The sequence below is a fragment of the Phaethon aethereus genome (genome assembly GCF_964289735.1).
Source record: "Phaethon aethereus genome assembly, chromosome: 9".
Classification (NCBI taxonomy): Eukaryota; Metazoa; Chordata; class Aves; order Phaethontiformes; family Phaethontidae; genus Phaethon; species Phaethon aethereus.
Genome location: NC_138585.1, coordinates 29045238 through 29066464, shown reverse-complemented (window position 1 = coordinate 29066464; position 21227 = coordinate 29045238).

The window sequence follows — 21227 nt, the reverse complement described above, 5'->3', positions numbered from 1 at the left end:
TGGGCACCGCAGAAGCAGACTGGCCAACTGAAATAAACTCCCCTTGTTTCAGATTTTGCCACTGACCCCTGCAGCTGAGCTAATGCTGCAGTAACTAAACATCGGCCATCAATGGCGTCTTGGAAGTTGTGAAAACTTTGGGACTGGAGGAAGCAGAGCCAAATGGTTGTACGTGTTCCCTGAGGCTGCTGCAGCCAGTGCAGCAGAGCTGTCCCTGTCCTCAGAACAACCTTGCCTTGGGTGGGAGCCCTCTCAGCAGCAAAGGAGCACAGAAGGCATGAGTTGATCCCAGGCCTTCATTTACATGGCGGCGGGGTCAGGCCGTAGGCACGACACAGTCCCTGGAAGTTTGCTTCTGCTGCAGCACTGTTTGTAGCTTAATCCCTGAGCTTCCCGGGGCTTTTGACACTGTGCAGCCTGGAGAGTAGCTCGCCCTTTCCTGGGTCACCAGTTTCTCTCTCAAAGCATCTGCTGGACTCTCCAAAATTAATAACTTACTCAACTCTCTAACACTGAAGACTAAATATTGCCCGTGGTAATGCATCCTATTAAAGACAGAGGGTTTGGGTAAGGCTGGAAGTCTCCCGGGTCCTGAGATGAGACTCTGGACTTGGCCATGTTGCTGTGCTTGGGGAGAGCGTGAGGGCGGCAGGAGGTGGGGATCCGCAGGGCTGCGGCGAGGTCTGAAGTTGCATCTAAAACAGCTGAACTGTGACGTTTTCTCTTGACAGAAGTGGTAAGAGAGGCCACAGACGCTTCCTTTCTGTGAGTCAGAAAGTTGCAAATCTTCTTTGATTCACACCTTATAAGTAAAATTAGCCTGTACTTTGCTGTTGCCAAACCTTTTCAAATCAAAGATATTTGTACAAAGGAATTCAGCAACAGAAATGGAATTCGCTCGTGGATCAGATTACTGTTATTTCTGGCTGAAAGCAGCACCAGAAATACTTGCAGGGATTTCCACTTTGCCTTTGGAAAGATGTTGCGCATATTGTTGGTAGAAGAGGAGCTATTTGGGAGGATAATTCATACACATTAAGAGACGGGAGGGGAGATGAGCCCTGCGAGGCTGTCATGGCCGCGAAGTGTTTAGCTTTGCATTATAACATTCAGTCACTTTTGAAATGGGGATCTTCAGCTGCTGTTGTCGAGAATGTTGTGACATGAGCTGCAATTTCTGCTGCTCAGAAGACGATGTTTCCAGGCCAGAGTGCTTTCCTTCAAAGCGCAGTTCTTTATGCTGATCGTGCCTCGGTGTCCTAGAGAGTTGTCAGACGCCTTCCTGCGTGTGGGGGCTCTGCAGATCATACTTAATGAAGGGAAACATTTTGATGATGTCTAAAGCGGCGATTGTTTGTGATGCCAATGAACGCATCGACCTTAAAACATAAACTTACCCATCAGTTGTGTCAGTCAAAAAAAGTCTGGCATTTAAAATACGTGCTGATCCGTGGTCTGTGCTTTGCAGCCAGCTTTAAGTAAAGCCCCAGTCCAGCTGACGATGCCCTCAGGGGCAGAGACGTCATCCGAAGAGCTGGGCTCAGAGGCTGACGGACCCGCGCAGCCTGCGGGGCACTGGGGCAGTTACAGGCCCCTGCACCGCTCTGCCTTTCAGCAGCAACAGTGAGACGTTGCATTCCCCTCGGGCCAGCAGGATGGAGCAGACATCTCCAACAGCATTAGCTAGCTGGGGTAGCCAAGGATAGCCGTAACTGTAGGCTTTTAATAAACATATACCTGATTGCTCGTAATACACACAGATGATTTTTAGAATAAAGTCAGAGTCCTCTGATGATAGCCCTAAACACTGATGAAAATGGTGGAATGAATGGGTGTCTGTAGTATAATATAGAAGGACATTTCTATTCCTGGCAAACTGAGAATTTTAAAGCAAGAGAGTATAAAAAGGTTTTACTTAAGAAAAAGTTAGGCATGTTATGTTGGAAATAGGGCTGGTTACATTACTCCAAAAATAATATACTCGATGTCTCTGAATGTCAAGTGAAGTCTTACTAAGCAACAACATGGTTTTGTGGCCATCTTGGCTAGGTTTCTTTATGCTGCTGGGTGGACTGTGCACAAACAAGTGTATATCCAAGGAGTTAATTTTTTGGCTCTTTGGAAATGCATGTGAAAGGGGACAGCAACATACGGACTTGGCGTACCCCAGGGGATGACCGTGGGAGCCTGGGAACATGTCATTGCCTGCAGCAAGTGTAGGAAGAAGGGAGGAGGAGAGACAACGGGCCAGCTGCAGTGAGCTGTGCGGTGACTGCACGGAGTTGCACGGCTGCTCGTAGTACCAGGGGCAGCCGGAGGGGCCAGCCATGCTGGCTGCACAGTTGGGTCCTTACCGCAGTCGAGGTCAAGAACAGGTCTTGTACCATGCTCCTTCCTCCTGGGTCACATGGAATTGGGAGATTCTTGCAAAGAGCCATGGGCAACACCTGGTCTAGAGGATGCAAATAAAATTACTGGCCAAACCAAAAGCAAGCCAGATGCTGAGGAAAGAATGGAAGAGGAACTGGTTTGGAAGTCAACGCTGTCAGCGATTGGGGGATTTGTGTGTGAGTAGAGGCGGGAGCACCCTGTGGCTTTTCAAAATGTACCACCATGAGGAGATGTATTCATGGATCTGAAACTCCGAATGTTGTACAGAACAATGAACTAAAAATAAAACTGTGGCAATCTCGCACGAATTGCAGGTGAGTACACCACAGACAGAAGGCCATGCACAGCGTACTTCCATTGAAAGCCTGCAAGAGTCTGTACGTTGCCGTATACTTCACAGCAGGTCTTCAACACATTTTCTCTCTCCAAGATGGAAACAGAGCAATTGCTTACTTCTTCAGTGCTATAACTTTGCAGCTGTAATGGTAATATGGTAGGAACTACAGGTCTCATTCTGGATCTTAAAGAACAACCCCCTCAACTTGTAAATAACATACAGAATTAAACGGGGTGCATTTTCCTCTGCCTAAAATGTGTGACGTACCCTAGTGAGGTCAATGGAAAGGCTCCTGTTCCTTTCAGTAGCTTTTATGGCACTCATTAAAAGATCTGATTTATTGACAAGATGTGCTCATAGACACTGGGCTTATTTTCCACTCTGACACCCTGGTCTGGTGTTTAGCAGGAGATGCTTTTACTTCCTTCCTTGTTAATATTAGCATCTCCCTGTTTTGCCAGGAGCAGCAGCACAAGCCTGACCGCTTCCAGACTTACCTGCCCATAGGACCAAGCGACGCCGCACAACTGCATCTCACGATTGGGTCCCTGCTGCTCTCTTACCCTGCAGCTGTGGACACCACATGAGAAAGTGGTGGCAGCAACGGGAAACTTGCCTAGATCTAGGCAGGACCCACTTCTTGGGAGAGAAGTAGTCTTGACAATAGTATTAATGTAAATCTATGCTCATTGTCTTTCAGACTATATATTAATTAACTCTCTGTTATCATGTGAAGAATTAATTGCGTGAAATTACCCAAGAACTACAGAAATCTGAAATTTTTCTTCAATTTTCTCTCAACTTCAGTGGACCAGAACTGCATTCCGGAAATGTTAGTGCAAAAAAAGGAAGTCACTTCCACAGCTAGCACATGAACCAAGCTGCTGCTTGAGAAAGAATATGTAGCACTGAGCTAACTGTCCTACAGAGCAGAGGATGTGGAGTGGGAATTCCATCTCAGCCTTGGCAGCAGGACAACTGTTGAGGCTTTTCCAATACACACTGAATGTGTGTGCTCATGGGTTTGCATCCTGTAACCTAGTCATTCTCTCTGATTCTTGAATTCTCATTTTTGAATGGCCAAAGTAAATTAACAAATAGCTCTTTCTATCTCAAATAATGAGGCAAACTCAGCACTAATAACACCTCTCTCAACTCCAGTGCACTGGAGATGGACCGTGTAACTGACGGCTTGACTCCTCTCCTCCTGTTTCTGGCTTCTCTCTCTTCATCTTCTGTCATCGTCCTGCATGTGTTTTTATTTGGCCATTTCTAATGTACTGTATCTTGTACATATTCCTGCGCTGGTGATGATTAGTGATGGTTCCTATGCACTGGCATTGAATATAACATCGCATTTTCATAAAATTATGCTGATTTGGGAACACATGATCTCTTTCCAGGTCTGTTCGTGCCATAGTAACTGCTGGGGAAAGGGAGAGCGCTGGCAGAGGTGTCAGATGGGCTCCCCATGTGCGGGGGGTGCCGGGTTACCGGGGCTTTTCCCCGTGGAGCAGGGAGAACATGAATGGGAGCTGATTTTATGATTATTTCAGTCAAGAAAAACCAGGGATATGAGTTGCTGAGTTGTCATCAATTTCAGTGACTGCAGAGCTCAATTAAGCCTCTAATTTTAGTTTCATGCTAGTGCTATTGTCAGCAATTTCCGTGAAGTGGGTGATTCAGTTTTAGACGTTGCTCTGCAGCTGCTTCGAGTGGATTGTCTGGTTCCTATAACCCGACACCCAGCAGGAGTATCAGGACAGCATTTGGAAACGCTTTAAAAGGTCCTGGGTTTTTTACACTTTTTTTACTGCCATCCCGCTGCCACCCCACTATTGCCTCACTGCGGCCCCACCTTGACCCATGCAGGCACCAGCCCCGGCCGGGCACGACCTCATGTCGGCCGGCCCCCCATCTGGCAAAAGATAAAGGATGGCTTAACACAGTTATCTACAATATGCTAACTCACAAATCTGAAACGGGGAGGCTGCTAGTTTCAGGAGGCCGTAGACGTGCGCTGCTCTGGCCCCACGCCTGTGGGCGGCGAGGAGGGACACGAGTGGCCCTGGGGCCTGCGGGTCTCCGCTGTGTGACCCCTGGGGCACGCGGGGACGGAGAGGGTCAGAGCAGGGGACAGCAGTGGGTTCGGCTTGTCCCGCTCCTGCTGCCGGCATGGTCCCAGCGTGGCCTGGAGCTCTTCTGCGTGTAACGCGCTTCGCTCCGTGCAGCCCTGCTCCGGATTGCAGCGCGGCCCCGCCTGCCAAGGAACCGTCGGCACTGCTGAGGGTGGGAATTCCAGCTGTAACTGAGCCTTCCAGCATCCCATCTGCTTGCAGCTATTCCTGCATGGCTCTAGTCTCTGCTGTGTTACCCCTCACGGATCGTAAACTAGCATAAAAGTAGTGCCGGGGGGGTAATCTGGGCTCTCTAGAAAACACCTGGTCGCGTGTTTAGAGCGCAGTGGGGACGTTTATTCTTTTCAGGAAGATGCTGGACCTGTAGATGGGAGCGCATGGGAGACAAGTGCCCAGCATCCCTGCCAGGAGCGCTCCGCACCCCCATCCATCGGAGCCATGGGATGGGAAGAACTTCCATAAAATGTAGAGGTTTATTTAAACTTAGTATTTAATGTTAATGAGCTGGACCCACAGCATAGGTTTTCTAACTTTGAAGATTGATTGCACTGAAATTCTGCTGACGTAGGGCAGCTGAGCTTTATTTGCAGAGAAAAGTTACTCTCCAGTGAATTTGCAGGTAGGAACACAGCATCATGTTAACCCTTAACGCTGATTTCGGCTTTCCCATTATACTTTCAGCCATCCTGGAGGATGCACATACAGGCCAGATGATGACAGGAATGCCCTAACAGGTTTTCCACAAAGAAAACAAAACTTCCTGAAGCTTCAAAAGTCTCTGCTGGCTCATGCTTTTTCTGAGATATGTCCAAGATGGGGGTCACATATGAGTCCTTACAGCTCCTTTTGAAGGTCTGAAGGCTTTGTTTTCCAGGAGAAAAGCTATCATCTGAGCATTATTTGTGCTGGACTGAACTTCAAACAAAATTGCTGCTAGGAACTGACAGCAGACTATGTAGCACAGCCCTGTCAAGGAATGGATAATCCCTCATCCTTAAATATACTTTCTATTTATGTTGGCAGTGTACAGACTTCTAGGGATTTTACCAGTTATCCCAGACATAACGCTTCAAAAGTGCCACCGAGGAAACATCTATGCAAATCTCCTCCTATTTCAAGACTTCTTAAGTAAATAATGTGAGTGGGCAAATATGTTGCTCTGTTGGGGCTTAAAATATAAAAAATGTTCAAAAGTAAAAGGAAAACATTTGGAGAGTATTTTTTTACTGTCACACAGACCTGGAAATAGTTGGGGGGATATACCAGTTGTTCTTGCAGTTTAATTTGCCTCGGTTAATTTATTTTTCATATTTATCAGCATTCCAAGGTACCAAACCAAAACCCTTGCTAATGTTTCCCTAAGCTTGAACGGACAGTTTAGTTGTCAACAAATGGCCAACACCTTGACAAAAAGCATCACCGTGTTTTCATTGGAGAGTTGCAGGCCGGCTGTATGACGAGATTTCTGCGAGAGGAGCTGACAGCCTGGGGCTGTGCTCCTGCGCGGCCTCCGCTGCTGGAGCTGCTGCTGCCGTTGGGACCCCTGCTCGGAGCAGGGGGACTGCCAAAACCAGGCACGAGCTCAGCCGTGGCTCGGGGGGCTGCTGAAAGCAGACCCCAAGTTCATCCCCTCCGCAGCCATAGAGAGTAACCTGATGAGCCCCTCCAAGGGCAGGATTTTCTGCCTGCTGAACAATGGTATGCCGTGCCCTGCAGCCGTGGCCTGCTAAATATACCGCACGTTGGAAGTGACCTGGTGGGATCGCTGTCCGTCGTTGGCCCTATCTGCATTATCAGGATTTTTTTTTTTCTAATACAGCTGCACTGTGAAATTGAATCGTGCTAGCAGGGTGCTAAGAAGGTAACTCGCTTACTACAGGCAAACATATGAATTTTCTTGCATCGTTAAGATCCACAGGGCTGCTAATTTCCTTTCTTGGGTTTATATCAGCCTGTTGTAACAGAAGTCCTTGTGCAGCACAGGGCATCCTCCACTCGCACCGCAGTCAAGAGTGTCCCATCAGCCAAGTCATCCCACCAGCTGAGTAGCCTTAAGTGCTTCCTGACATGGCTTGCAAAGGTTCGCAAAGGTCTGCGCCAGCGTATTTGCACATTCCTCAGATTTGGCCTCAAGTTCTTCTGGTTCTGGTGCTGCTACCCAAACACACTGGAGAGCCGCATCTGTACAAACACTGGCAGCAGTGTCAGGTTTCTTCCTCTTGGCAGTTGTTTGCAAAAAGCAGCTAATGGTGTTAGTGGAATCAGATGTTTTGTGAGTTTGGGGAAGGAGAGACCTGGTATTATACCCCGTCGGTTCTGTAACTGTGTATTGGACACTATTTAGATTTTCTGTCATTCGTGTTCTAAAGAAATTACCTTGAAATGAAATTACAGATGAATGAAATCAAGTATCTGTCTGATGAGACATTTATATAATTTCCATTTGTTTTCATCTCAAAACCAAAGAAATTTTTTTTTTTTGGTGGGAATAAAACTCCAAAGCAGCATCAGGAACATCTTTTTTATTGAAGTGAAACATTTTGGCATTCCCAAACTCAATATCGTTCAGTCTGTGGAACCGGCTTCAAAGTCAATTTCTACTTCAAGTCTTTTCCCTGTTAAGCTGCATTTTTCGGCTAATACCTCAGGAACTTAAATCTCTCCAAGTGTCGGGGTCCCCAGGGAGAGGTCAGCAGCTCCCAGGGTGTGTTGAGCAGACTGGCCACCAAGACATCTGCGTTGCGTTAGGGGAAACATGATCTTCCTGGCAGCTCTGCAGCCCTAACAGTGTGCGAGCAAGGAGGTGCAGCGTAACGTGTGCTTGAACTGACGGATAACAGGGCGTTTCAAGAATAAATAAAAAAATATACAATGAAATAAGTTGCTTCCATTTTCTCAACAAAAAGATGAGCATTTTCAGGAAAAAAGGCAGACGGTTTTCCCCACCATTTTGTAGAATTTGTTGCGGGTGCTGGGTGGCTCAGTCACAGCCGGGTACACTGCTGGTAACTGAACCAGAAGGTGGTGGTGGAGACTTCTTGGTTTTTAACATCTGAATCCAGGGGTCTGGCTTTCTCTTATGCCGACTGGTGCAGTCACTACAGGCCTGGCTGGAGTTAATTGATTTAAATGGGAAGCTTGCCAGAGATTCCACTCATCTTGGTTCAGTCATTAGCACAAAACCGGTGTAAGGATTAGCTGCTGTTTGCTGTCTCGGGTGGCGATACTGGCCAACAAGTTAAGGTCTTGTCAGAAGAACTCCTCTGGAAGAGACAGTAGCCTTTCTGACTGTAATATATGTACCAATTTTTTAAAATGCAAGTATTCTCCATTAGAATAATTTTATTTTGTTCTTCACTTTGAATAGTTTAATGTGTTTCATATTTTCTTTCAGTTGGTAACCTACACTTGCATTTTCAGGGGTTCTGTAAGCCTGTGAGACAGATTTACTCACCTTTCTGACTGACAACATTTCTGAAAGTCTTGCTCCGCCGTCCTCGGTGGCTGGAGAGCGGTCGGCGGTGCGGGCGCCCAGTGATGCAGCTGCCAGGCTGAGTCACTGGTCCTGAGCGTTCGCTGGTGCCGCACGAGCTGTGCAGGGAGGGGAGGAGGGAGTTTGATTCTGAGGGATATTGTTTTGACAAGTAAAGAAGAACAGATTTAGCTACTGCAGGGAAGCGTGGGGTTTTGCTGGTTTGTATTCTAGATGAGAAATTCTGGTCCTGAAAGTCTGTACAATTATTGAGGAAGCAATGGGAAAAGTAACATCCCTGAGGGCCCCAAAAGACCCTCTAGCAAATCAAGGCACACTTAACATTCCTTAAATATGTCTGAAATGAGGGGGAAAAACCCAAAACTTGTTTCTTCTCCTGCTCCCCAGCATTTCAGACTTTTGTTCTGTTTTCTAAATAAGCAAAACAGGAGACAGGGCCAATTTGTGAAGGATCCCTTCGTGAAAGGCTTTTCACCTGCACAGACAGACCTGTCCTGGAGGGCTGCACCTGCCCCCGCAGGGTCCCAGAGAGCAGAGCCGGCCACGGCACCCACGTCCCACCCGCAGCGGTACCCGCGTCCCACCTGCAGTGGTACCCACATCCCACCCACAGCAGTGCCTGCATCCCACCCGCAGCAGTACCCGCATCACACCCACAGCAGTGCCTGCATCCCACCCAGAGCGGTACCCACATCCCACCCACAGCAGTGCCTGCATCCCACCCACAGCGGTACCCGCATCCCACCCACAGCGGTGCCCACTCTCTGTGGCCCACCTGGAAGTGAAGCGCACCCGCATTCTTGGGCTTGGGAGCACTAATTAGTGAGCAGAAGCAATGACGAGAGCAGTGCATGAACTGCTGAACTCCAACACTTGCCCCGTCCAGGGTTGATGGGGGGGTAACTGCAGCCGGGCTCTGAACGGGGGCTTGGGAAGTGCTTCAGAAGCAGAACAGCTGTCCCCACAGCTGGAGCACTCTCTAGTCCTGCTGGATGTTGCCTCATAAAGTCTCTCTGGGTGAGTCTGAGCCCTGCATCTTTTTGATGGTGAAGTCCTGCCAGGAGCCAGAGAAGCTGCGGCTTCCATGCACTAAAGCTTGGTCCGTGCTGGGCTTGGCCCGCCGTGGGTGAGAATGGCCAGGGCTGGCTCCACATCAAACCCTCGACCTACGTTTCTTAATGGCTTCATTCGTTCATAAACCACTTCTTAAAAGGCAGTACTCTGTGCAACAGGCTTTGCAGTTACACTGTGAGTCCGTGATTTGCAATAATAACCTCAGTGCGTTCTGAATGTTTTGAAAGGCCCTTTGCTTTAGGGAGTCATTTTCAACTCTTTTTCAGGGGCCTTAAAAATTTCTGAACTTTCGAACTAAATTCTTCTGATTGAATATTTATTGTTGAACTCAACATGAAATATAAAGCAAAGCCTAAATCCAGGGATGCTCTTGACTTAAGCAGTAAACACTGACAGCATTTTTAATATATACTGTATTTTAGTGGTGAATGCTTAAAATTCTTCTTGTGTTTTGTGTCCTCAGCTATTTCTCTCTCTAGTGTGGTTAGCCCTAGATTCTGCATTGGAATGAGCAACATGCAGAGATCTAAGACTTACGATAAGCTTAGCCTAGACTGGTCTAATACGCGTTTTCTAGAAAAGTATAGATATTTCCTGCATGTTAAAAAAAAAAGGTAAAGACCACAACAGCCAGTGAAGTAGGTCCAGTGACTGCTGTAGACGAAGAAACCTGCCGCTGTTCTGCTCTGGTGCAGCCGCCAGCTCGGCGTGCAGCGTGCTGCCGGCAGCCTGTCTGCGGGGTCCGCAGCTGCGGGTGCAGCCGTGATGCTCTGACGCGCCACGCTCCGTCACCCAAGTCCGTGAGCCCCGGGGTCAAAGCTGCCCGGCGGCAAGAGCCTGCGGAGACCATCTTCTTGGGTCCCTTCCAGACCCGGTCGGTGCACCAGCCTGTGCAAAACAGCGCGTGAGAGGCTGAAGGTGCGTCCCAGTCCCTCTGGGACGTCCACGGTGCGGCAGACGGGCTTTGCTCTTGCGGCAGCCTTTTCGTTACTGACTGCAGACCGCCGAGCCAGCCTGGCTGGTCACAGCCTCCAGCAGGGACCTTTCATATATAGGAAGGCTGGCTGCCTCTTTCGCTCGTGCTTGCAGGATTTTAACAGGACTCGACTCTCTAACCTGGTTAGAACCTGCCAATTTCAGACCGTTCTGTCATTGGAAAATTGTTCATTGTCATGGATAAGTCAGAATTAATGTTCTGTGGCAGTGGGAATATGGTTCAGTACAGGGTCAGTGGTGCTGACTGGTAGCCTAAGGCTACAAGGCCTTGACCTAGGGTCCAGCCTGTGAGGGCTAGTACAAGTTCCCAAGGCACTGTTCTTAGTTTCTCATATACTCTGCAAGTATTACCAAGAAATAAAAATATACAGGACTTAGGCAAATCCAAAATTCCACAAAATGCCTTTTGTACTGTTTTACAAAGCCACGTAAGTCTGTCTTTCATGTAAAATATCCTTGGTGTTTTGCTGGTTCCAAAGAAAAACGCATTTGAAGCAGTAACTGCAGTAACTAGTAAATAGAATTATAACTGCTTACTGAAAGAAAAAACCCACTGAAATGATGTAAGGGCAGAGCTGGTACAAAAAATAGTCTTCGTTACAGTCAAAATGACAGATGTGAAACATTATGCTAGTACTTCCTCAAGGGTAGCACTTAAGTAGTTCTTTGCCTACAGAAACGTATCACAGAAGGTTTGTATCAAAGTAACGCTAGCCCAAGTCATTTGTGCAAGAGGAGATAACCCTCTCTTTTTGGAATTTCACAGATGGGCTTATCAGATCTGAGAAATACGGCACAGAAGTAACGAGAGCCTTGAAAAGATGCTCTTTGTGCCCGTGCCTTCTCTGGAGAGCGCAGTGTCCTGAGGGGACGCTGAAACAGCAGCTGTTTGTACTAAGAGCAAGTGCAGCCGTGTTCGCAGCAGGGTGCTAACGCCGGGGCGCGGCTCACGGCAGCGCACCCTGCGGCCGGCGCGTTACCAACACCTGCGGGCTCCGGCTTTGGCGGGGCAGGAGGACGACGTTACGGCGCTTCCCGATGCTCCAGCGTCGGCACAGCGCTTGGCTGCGCGCGTGCGCTGCGCGCGGCCCCGCGGTGCTGCCGGCACGGCCGCGCGCCTGGCCGGCCTTTGCGTTGAAGCTGCGGCGCGCGTGAGCGGGCGCCCGCGTCTCCTCCCGAAGCGGCGGCCGCGTGTGGCCGGTGTGTCTGGCGCTCGGCAGGAGCCCCGCTGGCGCCGGTGTCCTCGCACAGGCCCCGCTCCGTGCGACGCTGAGGTCCGTGCGCGCGAGCGGCCCCTGAGCACACAGCCGGTGGTGCGGCTGGGCCGCGGCGCGGGAAATGGCGGGGAGGTGCCGCCGGCCCCTGCAGAGCTGGGCCGGTTCCTGGGAAGGGTCCCGTCTCCGGGAGGAGGTTGACGGCTGCAGGGTCACAAGGGGCTGGCAGCACGGGAGCAGCGGGAGCACGCAGCCTCGCCGCTCGCTCTCCTCATCTGGGCGTACCGTGGCTTCTGTGGGTCCTCGGGCCAGCCCTCCAGGAGGACGCCGCGCTCAGCTCTGCTTGCCTCTGCGCCTGAGGCAAGAAACCAGAGCGGTGTCTGGGGGAAAATTCAGGCATCCAGCTTTCCGGGAGTGAAAGGAAGTTAAGGAAAATGTCTCTGTTCCTCCAGCTCACGCTTTGAGCAAGTGTCAGAAAGAAAAGGGGCAAGTAAAACATGCTGCATTGCACCGGGCCCATTTTCAGATGAATACTAGCTGTAAAAATGTTGCTATTTAAAGAACTGCGTGAAGTTGAACTGGTTTAACTGAAGACATGTTTTGTAAATTGATTTCACTAAGCTGGTTCAAAATCCCCATCAAATCTTGCCCTGAGTTAATATGGAGCTGTCCTGGGAATACTAGATTATGCTCACTGAGAATAACTTCCAGCTAAAATCACGACCTGATCTAAATACGCCTATGCGAGGCTTTATGCCAATTGAATAGTTAGTTTTAGTTCAAGAACCACTGATTGGTACAACCTGTGGCCAAAGGCTACGATCTGTCTGTCTGTGGGTAGAGACAGATGTTACGTTTTCATCTAATGAAGTCTGCTGATTTTCATCTAATGAATCTGAGATACAAAAAAACCCACTGGAGAACTCTCCAGGACAGTGAACTCTCATGCAAATGGCGTCCCAGAAAATCTCATTGGGATTTCTGTCCCAAAGGCTTCCAGCTCTTTCATTTTCTTTTTAATACTGTCCCACGACATCCAAGTGTTTTCACACTGAAAGTATCAGCTCGAGGTAAAACAGCTGCTTTTATTTCTGAGCAAGAGATCAGTGGGCAAGAAGGCAGGACTGGATTTCGGAGGAATGAAAAGGCCCTCAGAGACTGATAGAGCTGTCTTGGAGGTAAAGAACAAGAAGTCACGATATCTTGGAGACACCATAGAAGAAGCCAGAGGGTGCCCATAACTTTCCAAAACTTGGTGTGTTTGCTTTTGTCCCACTGTCACAACTCTAAGCTGTAAGGAGAGCTGAAGCGTGTTTGCAGGGGCGTCTTGGGAGAGAATGACTTGTATCGGGTGTTGAGACTGCACAATAATTAAACTGTAACAGTAAAGAAGTTAAGAAAAGGTGAAGTTTAGTAGCTATCTGTTTCCTTTGAGCAGATACGTATCTTCAGGTTAAACCACTGCTTTGGCATCCAATAAAAGCTTTCCAGCGACCTCACTTAGGTAGCATGGAAGATCTTTCTGCGTCTGCTCCCTTGCATAAAACACAGACAAACTTCCCTTCTCCTAAGCAGACTGGTTTGGGCCAAGGACTGCCTCTGAGGGTGCGAAAATCACGCCCAGCACCATAAAGACCTGCTCTCGCTTCAGCTCTGAGCACTGCACAAACAACAAGAGGAGCATCCAGCCATGCTGGCAGTACAGGACTCGCTAACGCAGAGGGCGAAGGGAGGTCGTTTACCTGACTTCAGAGCACGAGTTTCAGTGCTGCTGTGAAGAACATTCTCAGAAGCCAAGGAGAAACCTCATGCTCCAAAGGCGTCTGTTAATATGTAATAATCAAATCATTTCGCCTTTTAAAATTTTAGTGCAAAAGAATACTCATTTTCTACACTGATGAAAATGTATAAAAATGCTCGGCTAGAAGTACCAATCCATGACTCTATTAGGCTTCAAAATAGAAATGCTTTGGGTTTTCTTTTAATTTCTGTTAGAAGTCTCTTCTGAATTCTATAGAAGTTTCCCATAAAAGGGCTTTGTTTTCAGCTGCAGCGCCTGGTTTTCCCCGAGAGCGCAGCGAAGGGTATGGTTAGGTATGCCGTCATACTGAGTCGGTCACGTTAGCAAATTCTTTTCTAAAAAGAGGTGTCAGATTGTTCAGCCAGCTGAAGTAATCCAGTTGGCAGGAGAGTGGCTTAATTCAATAAGCAGAATTTTAAAAACACTGTGGTTCTTTGTTTAACAGCCAGATTCTACAAAATCAGCTCCAGCTCTGAAATAATTCCCCTCCCCACCCTCCCCGTATTATCCCCCGTCCGTCCTGCATGTCACTACCTCTCCTCACTGCCTTGTTTTGTCTGGTACCGACTGGCGCTGGAGTCCTCCTGCGCGTCCCCTGTGGCCACCCGCCCAGCCCAGAGTCGGGCCATGGCACCCGCGCTCCCCGCTCAAGCTCGGGCAGCGAGGCGGCTGGAAGGGGCGCCGGCATCGCGGAGCGCGGCACCCCGTCCCGCTGCGCGTGCCCGCTGCGGCAGTTCCCTCCTCTGCGGAGGGGGTGCCCGGAGTCTGAAATAAGGCCTCAGCAGGGACGCGTGGTTCGCGCAGGCGGTGGCAGAGGCCCGTCTGGATCTATCTACAGAGACGGCGCGCAGGGAGGGCCCGCGTCCCTCCAGCGCTGGGAGGGAAGAGCTCACACCCATGGCGCCTGCTGGGTTTTGCACCGGGGACCTTCTGCAAAGGGCCGGGCTCGGATACCACCAGGCCTGCTATACTGCTTCTCCTCGCTGCCGGGAAAAAGCCTTGTCCCCTTTTTGCCCCTGGTCTCTTTTTCTCTTTCCTTGACTACGCAGTTGAGATGGATGAGGACATGGGTTACCTGCCCGCTGCTGCTGGCGCTTGCGGGCGGGGGTAGGGTGGCTCCACCGCTGCTCGGAGATGCTTCTGAACTTTTTCTCTTTTTTTTCCTCTTCCCAGAGTGCTGTTTGTTTGCGTGCTGACCGGGTTCGAGGTTGTGCGTTCCAATGCCAGCAGCCCTGGGGCTTTTTTCCAAAGAGGTTTCTTCCCTTCTCCTTGCCTATGCTCCCCTTCATACCTTTCCTGCTTTGAGAAAAGCATAAATGTTGGTTTGTGGATTCCTTTTTAGTGGGGAATTCTCTTTGGTCTGTATCATTTGAAATCACACAAAGTTTGCTCCAAAGCATGTCCTGCAGGAAAAGGGCTCTGAGACTGCTGATCGCAGCTGGCAAGGCCTGAATCCCCCCGGCATTTTCCCTCCACAGCGCTCCGCTGGCTTTGCTTTCCTGCGGTGTGCGTCCAGCAGCAACAGCTGGGAAGACGAGGGACGGTGAGGGAAGATGGTGCACAGAACACCGTGCCACACCGGGCATCCCTGCGCAGCGGGCAGCGCCCCGGGAGCCGCAGCTCCAGGCCTTCGGGGCAAAGCTGCCCACAAGACGCTGCGGGAGGAGCGTCCCAGGACAGCCCCGGGGAAGGTGGGCGAATGGCGCGGCCCCTGCGCCGTCTGGCAGGGGGGATGGCTCCGGGGCCGCTCTCACGGCTGTTCTTCCTCTGAATTCACCTCTTCTTCTCGCCTTCCCCACCCCAGTGGAAGGCAGAACGGGATCAGGACAAAGAGAAGGAAGTCTGCCAGGCAGGAGCTCCTGGCACTGCCCGCACGCTCAAGGATGGCAGGGCAGGCTGGCACGGACATCGCCGCTGCGCCTGCGTTCACGACCTGGCAGAGCTGAAAGAAATGCGGCGTGTTCTGCCCAGGGCAGGTGCCCCTGAGGAGAACCGGGGGAGGCAGGGTGAGCGGCCAGGCCGCGGGCAGCACTGGTCCAGCAGCGACGTGCAGAGCTCCTCCGTCTCTGCAGGGCGGAGGTGGCCAGCCGGGCGCCGTCCCATCAGAGGGAAAGCACCCTGAGCTGGTCCTGCAGACTTTTGTTCAGATTGATGAATAATGCAAACCGACGCTCCTGAAGGTCCTATTAATGGACGGTGCCAATTAATATCACTGGTTTAGCCCACGTTTCAAATCATGTAACGATCAGACGTTCAGAAATAACACTGGCTTACAACGAGAAGTATATGACTGTCTTATTTATGCGGTGCCGAGTCTTACCAGCCTTTTTACTGAATGAGCCGTTTTCCTGGCTGAACGTGGTACCATTGACTGCAAGTACGGCAGAGAGCCTGGCTGATGGAGGACGAAGGTACGCAGCGAGCGTCGCCCCTCTCGCAGCCTGGCAGCTCTGCTGTTATCATTTGCGTCTGTCACCCACAAATCCTTTGCTTTCTTTTTCAAATGTACTTTCATAATCTTAAACAAGCAGAGCTGCGACTGAAATTCTAGGCAAAATTGCACAACAAATGTTATCCCTTTCCTTCTTTTCTACTACCACCCTTTGATTCATCGTTCGCTTTCCATTTCAGGTCTGCTCTTTTCTGTCTGGAGTATTTTTTATAATCTGCATTATAAGAAAACCCACACATGAAGAAAGGAAGAAAGAAGTACATGGAAAGCAGACTGCAGGCATGGCCATTAATTCTTCTGGGGAAAAGACAGCCTTCCTTCTTCAAGCATCCAGACCTGCTGCAGAATATGCAACGTAAAAATAGAAAGCAGAGTACTAAAACAAAGAGGGAGTAAAGATTAACACAGGGGACTTGGTGGCCTAAATATAGACAATTCTGCCCCTCTCCAGTGACTTACAGTAACGGAGAATATTCTGCAGCCAGCACAATTTGTCCAATACCCGAAATATGACACAGAGATCTGACAGTAGGGATTGCGGCTAGAAAATGTGACGTTCTCTTTGGCACAGCTGTCATATCATACTAAGCCAGTTACTTCGCTTTTAATCCTAATTAATACTCTCCCTTTCCACTCTGAGCCAAGTTCCCTGGTCAGCAGTAAGTCGGGGGGTCTGCTGCTGCTTTCCCTGCCCAAGCCCTCTGTCTTCAGGCAGCCGGTTCCTTTGTGCTCCTTCCGTGAAGGAGCTGCTGAAATCATGAATGAAAGGTTACGGATATCAAAGAGGACTCCTGGCACCCACCCCCGCAGCAGAAATCAGCGTGTCGTTCGTTAAAGATACCCGTGCTTATGCAGGGAGTGCGCGCTTGCTGGACGCTGCCAGTTCAGGGGTGCCATCCGAGGGAGGGGGCGAGGTCCTCCCCTGCTAAATGCAGACTCCTGCCTGCCTGCCAAAGCCACCCCGGCCCCTGGGCTGCCCCAGGGTGCTGGCTCGTCTCCCGTGCAGACTGGGAGAGATGCCACCAGACCTCTTCCAGCTTGGGCTGTGTTTCGACCCCAAACCGCTAAGTAATGTACAAAATAAATGTATTTTGTGGGAGAGAGGGATACAAGCTGGGACCTAGTGTCTAGATGCCATGCTCTTTTAGGTCGCGCTGATACTCACAAATATTGTCTTATTCCCCACATTTTTCAAATCCTGTGATTTACTGCAGTTTGTGAATACACACAGTAACCGAAGGTTATTAAATGTAGCTGATTTTAAAGGACAATGTGTCTTTAACAAATGCTATAAATATATGTTATATAAACATTGCAAATGTTATACCATACATTTTATAGTTTTAGACTGCTATTAACAGGGACAAAAAACATGTTTGTAGTTTGAGAATACTGAAATGGTTTGGTCTCTGTGTCTTTCTAATTATAGAATTTCATATTTACCCAAAATAGATCTCCATGTGCATGTTATGAAATATTTTGTTCCAAACACAAGTACGAGAGAAATGCAGTTGGAGTGGATCTTGACTTGCTTCAAGAAATCAAAGCAGTCATGAAGGGAAGAGAGTACGGTACATCAAACAGCAGTTTCCTACCCGTGCAGAAAGTACTGATTAAGACATGTTGCGTTTGCACTTCAGCAGAGAAGACCGTGGCTGTGTGCATGTGATGGGCAGCTGCAATATCAGAAACGCCGCGGGCGTTGGTTTTGCCAGTGCCCCTGCCGGGGCCAGGCAGCCAGCCGAGGGGAGCCGGCAAGCTGGCGGCGGCGGCGTGCGGCGAGCCCAGTGGCAACGCCGAGCAGGGAGGGTCGGGTTTAGTGAGTGTTCCTCGAGCTGCCCTCCTACTACCAACAGCTGAGTACCATCAGCACGCCCCCAGCCCAGGAGCGCCCCGTCCCTTTCCCTGCAACCCGCCTGCTGACAAAAACACCCTGAGAACTTCTCGTTCTGTCACAGGCTCTCTCACCCGCAGCCCCTTTATGGAGCCCAGCAGTTCTAGCTCGTCCACCACCTATTTTGGCACCTGGGGGTCTTCCCAGCCCACTCGCAGAGCACAGCTTCCTGGCTGGTAGGTTTGTGCAGCAGCAGCGTGTCTTACTGTGACTATTGCGTGAGGCGAGATGGGTCGACCATATGTTGGTATCCGTAGCGTCACGCAAATTTTTGTGTCTGTGGAAGTTACCTAATTGAGTCATGTTCTTAAATGTCTCAAACGGGGTTTCTCAGAACTTGTCTTTAGCTGATGCTCACTGCTGTAACCAGCACTTGTCCGGGGAGCAGCTCAGCCACGTGCGCCGCCGAGCAGCCCAGCACCGCGGTGGCTGCGGTGCAAACGGAGCACAGGGACAGGCACAGCTCCGAAGCGCCACGATCCCGGTGGCTGCACCTGGGGTGGAGACGCTTGAGGAGGACCTTCTCTCAGGAGAACCGCGCTTTCCCGGGTGAGCAGGACGACCCGTCTGCACGTCAGCCATCAGCCAAGGGGCAGCAAGTCAGTAAGCTGAATAACAAACCTCCAAAGCTGTGGTTTTTCTGCTCGAGCGTTCTAGAAGAACGTGAAACTCGCACTTCTCAGCTAACTGTGCCGTGGATCTCGCTGTGCAGGTTAGCACTGATGGCTGGGAAATGGAAGTCGGCAGATGTAGCTAAGCCTTTCAAAAGGCTTCAGGGGTAATCCGTTGACTTGCTGATTAATGTCAAGCCTTTTTACCAAACAACCTCTTGGGAATTGTGTTTGTGTAGTTACTGTTTCTGTTCCTTTTTGGTCTGCAAAATGTTGGGAATAGCGAATACTTTTCAGAAGATTGGAAATCTTTTTTGAGGTCTGATACCTCTACTGGAAATCTTTGAAATAGTCTGCAAGAGTGGTTGAAGTGATACAGTCAGCCCTGAGTACTTCAGTTGCCTTCCTCCGAGGAGCTGATAATGACAGGTATTGGAGTCACTGTTGGGCTGGATGAACCTCAGACAAATTTTATGTCCCTATGTCTTTGACAGCATCTGAAGCCCGAGGCAGTCTCTGTTCTCCGGAAGAGCTCAACGCAGAGGAGTCACCTTCATCATCTTGATTTGTGCAGCGTTTTCTCCAGTGGAGGTGCAGATCTTAGCGCAATAACGACTGCTGGCAAAAGTTACTTTTTGTGGAAGTTGTAGAAATAATCAAAAGATCTCAGTAGTCAAGGGCCGTAGGCAGGAGGAGGAAGGAGCAGTGCACTGCTACACTTTATCTTGGTTTGCTCTTATTTTAGTACATGCCCCCAAAGGACATCCTTGAGCTTTTCCAGTCATTTTGCCGCTGATAGCTTCTCCAAAAGCAACAAATACGTCTAACAAGAATCCGAATGCCCTGAAAACCAATGAGTTTTATCTTCCACCCAGATCTGGAGCAAATGTAGTGAATAAATGCTGTCTTTCTGGGTTTGGTCAGGTGTGTGGCAGATGACTACTTTGCCCAGTACAGCTAGTAAGATGCCTTAATGACTGCACCCAGGAAGAGCAGTGATATCTTGGCAATAGATTCGGGTGGCAACACATGACAGTGCAGCGCTTACCCACAGAGATACGTAGCAGCATTAGTCACCTGGAGCACACAGAAAGCCTCATGAAGCATCGCAGGAGCGGTGCTGATGTTCCTTGTTCTTCAGAGGTCCCTTAGCAGCATCCCCAAAGAAAACGCGGCGCAATGAGTACTTTAATTCTCGGGCACTAGCATGCCTTGAATCTGCTCCTTCGTTTTCTCTCTAAGCCAACAGCGTCGCAGTGCCGCGCTCTGCCCTTGCTGCACTGACGAGGGTCCTTCCCGGCGCGCAGTTAACTCCCGTGGTTCCCTGGAAGCGCGTGCCAGCGGGGGCTTCGTCACTCCAACCACTATCAGTCCTTGCTGGACACTGCATTCCTGTAGGATAAAGCTTCAGCGGGGCTTTTGTGCGATCCGTCAAGGAGGCAAACAGCTCTGACAGCCCCAGGAGCCCAGCTTCGCTCAGCCTCATCCAGGCCCTTTCCTTCTCCTCTCTAGCTCGCGAGGGCATTCTGCAGCTTCGTTTTTCTTAGGTCCTGCAAAGGCTCCCTCTTCTTCCTCTCCCGAGCAGAATGGCACAGGAGTTTGAGCTAAATCTTTAAATGGGGTATGGAGTTTTTCTGGCATTGATGTCTTTTAACTGCAGCGTTAAAACCGTCTGGCTGGAGCAGACCACCAGGCTGGGGACAGCGAGCCCGAAGCACTGACTGGGGCCGAGCGGGGCAAGGCTGTCCTGCCCGGGGAGGACGCGGGCCCCGTGGCCGCAGGCACGGCAGGCGTGGCAAGCTCGCCCCTCACCTTTCTGGAGCGGCGGGGAGGATCGGGTGGACGGTCCCGCGTCCCCCACCCAGAGCCCACGGGGGTGGAGTCCACGGGGCAAAAAGGATTTGTGCCCCGTTAGGGTCCAGTGTGCGGTGGGAAGTGGAGCTCCGCTCTCGGCAAGTGCTTCTGGCGCGGGGCACAGAGCTTGGCCCTTTCTCGCCTTGGGTGACCCGCAGCAGCCAAAGCGCTGGGGATGAGCAGGAAACGCGCTTGCGTTACGTTCGGATCTCTTTCTCAAATGTATTTGTCAGTATTCACGTTTTTCTTCACTGAAATGAGCCCGTTTCAGCACATACCTGCCGGCGCACGTGCATCTCTACACGCTCTCTGACCACGACTGCCACCACCTTTGGGTTCAGGCAACAACGGTTGTCCAGAGTCTGGAAATACTTGTGCACGCTCACAGTTATGTGCAGGAGAGCAATCCTGTGCAGTGCAGACTCTGCAAAACATTTGTAGTGTCTGGAGCAACAGTAAAGAACTTGGGATTGGGAACTCACCGCGTGGTTATTTATTGGTGTTGCGTTCCTAAGAGGACAAACCAGGGCCTTGTTGTGCGAGGTTTTGCAATGTAAAAAAGCCTTTGCTTTTGATGAATTTACAGCCTAAGTGGCATTGTTCTGTTCTCAATTACAAGTTGTTTTTCAGAAAACAAGTCCAGTTTATTAAATGAAAATTTCTCCTGAAATAGAAATTTTATCTAGCAAAGTCCCTCTGTGCTTCCATTCTTAGTACAAAACAAATTTACTTCTGTAATTGAAATTGCACATATTAAGAACATAAATTTTCTTTATATTTTTTATCTTCTTTGTTTAGTTTTGTGTGAAAGTTGGGATTATGTGACCATCTTACGGCTGTAACACTTGTCAGTTCATTCAAATCGATGCTTCAGGTTCTTACTTATTATCACAAAGTTTATTGGTTTGTTAGCGGTAAGACCCAAATTTACAGTGGCTGGAAGGAAAAGCTGCAGTGTGAATTCACCTACAA